Here is a 2,246-nt window from a genome sequence, read left to right on the forward strand (position 1 = left end):
CAATCCACCATGTCCCGTTTTTTTAACTCCTGCTCCCTAGACTCTCCATACACCTCTCCTCCCCCAAAACCCGAAGACTACCATTTTTCTTGCAGTCCTGTCCAAGCACTGAAATAGGGTTCTGGAAATGAGGCTCAGAGTAAGAGTGAAAGACCTTTACTAGTTCTTTTTAATATTTGTCAGTCCAGTTCCTTATGGTTATTATTATTAGTTATTATATCAACCTGTTAGGTTTAATCAAGCAATTGAATTGATACCCCTCCCCCAGGAACTGGCTTTTCAGGTCATTTCACTCGGACATTCCCTTTGCTGAAGACCACTTTTCACTTGCGATGATCACATTCCATTCTCTCCCCTCCAGGTATTTATAAAGAGGTCCATTTTTGATTAATCATATTATATTTATAGGGCAGCAATGGGAGCCAAGACTACAAAAATATCTTGAAATCAGGTAATGAAGTTGGAGTTAGTATCAAATTGTGGTAAGTGGCTGATGTTAAACTATCATGCTCTTAATTTGAGCCATGAGATATGTTCGTAGTTCACTAAACATATGAAAGACAATAGAGTGTAGCCTTAGACTCATTAGCATTAGAGTCAGACAGCCCTAGTTTGAATCCTGGAGCTACTCACTACCCTGTGAAAATCTAGTAAATACTAATTACACATGCAAGGGAATGAGAAAGCCATGAATAAACTATCCAATTCAACCCAAACTAAAGGTAATTCCAAGTCAACTTCCCCTTAGCTGGATCCCAAACATGCCCACACATCCATCATACCAACAACAAGAGAAGTCAGAGTAGAAAAAGATAGTTGTCTCAAATTGTGATTTTAGCTAACTTTACAAAAATATGAGATGTGGTGTAGCTCCTATATTAGTTTTATATTGCCATGTAACAAAATACCAAACTTAGCTTAAATAATACCCATTTATTTAGCTCACAGGTGGGTAAGTCAGTCCAGACATGTTGTGACTGGGTTCTCTGCTCAGGATCTCATAAGACTGAAGTCAAGGTATTAGCCAGGCTACACTCTCATCTGGAGCTTAGAGTCTTTTCCCAAGCTCACATGGTTGTGGGTAGAATTCAGTTCCTTGTGGTTGTAGGATTGAGGTCCTATTTTCACCGTGTCCATCAACTGGGGACCACTGTTAGCTCAGATATCACCCACATTCCTTGCCACACAGCCCTTCTATCTTCAAAGCCAAAAGTGAAAAATCTCCCTTACATTCAATCCCTTTCATGCTTCAAATCTCTCTGACTTAAGGAAAGGCCATCTCTTTAAGGGTTCTTCTGATTAGGTCATGGGCCTTTTAATTAACTCAATGATTTGGGCACTTGATTACATCTGAAAAATCCCTTTTGCCATATAACGTAACATAATCACAGGAATGATATCATATTTACAGGTTCCACCTACAATCAAGAGAAGGGAATTACACAAGTGCAAAGACCATTGGGGAGCACCTTAGAACTCTGTCTACCATAGCTCTTCCTAGAGGCCTTAGATGGTGCCCATACAAATGAAAAGGCCATGAAGCTTAAGCTTCATTAGCTTCAAGGTGAATTCACCTCTGCATTTCTGTACCCATTCAGAGTTTTTCACTTCACCTAAACAACTGTATTCTGCTAGTAGTGAATCCCCCAAACCTCACTGATACATGATCATGGATTAGTTACTGCTTACAATTTAACAGAAGTTCCAAGCTGAATTGAACAGGATTGTTTTTGCTGCTGAGATTGATAGAGCCTTACACCTTGCACATGCAATGAAAGGCAGCCATGATTTTTTATATGTCATCAGGGTATGTTAAGTTGAGGGTAGATAGTTTGGAGAGACACAAAGACCACCCACAAGGAAATGGTACTTGCCCTCTAGAGACTTCTGGGAATGTCATCATTACTGTGCCTGCTATGTCCCCACATGGGGACAGGCTATCCCATGTGCCCCCTTACCAGTTTATGAGGTAGGGATTATGAGCAGGTCAATAGGAATTTGGAGATGATAATGTCCAATGTGGACTGGAGTTATTAGAGAAAAATTCAAACAAGTAAATGATCAAATCATTTTATCTTTTCTGATTTTATCTTGCCATTCTCCTGCTCAAAGATCTGGATGGTAACCCACAATCCCCTGAATAATTTTAGGTTCGCTCTCCTGACATTCAAGGCTCTACAGGATCCAGGCCTGAGGCCAATTCGTAGGTTTTTTCGAAATATTTTCCCGGATTCAGGCCGAAAGAC

This window comes from Myotis lucifugus, unplaced genomic scaffold (assembly GCF_000147115.1).
Source record: "Myotis lucifugus unplaced genomic scaffold, Myoluc2.0 scaffold_2, whole genome shotgun sequence".
Classification (NCBI taxonomy): domain Eukaryota; kingdom Metazoa; phylum Chordata; class Mammalia; order Chiroptera; family Vespertilionidae; genus Myotis; species Myotis lucifugus.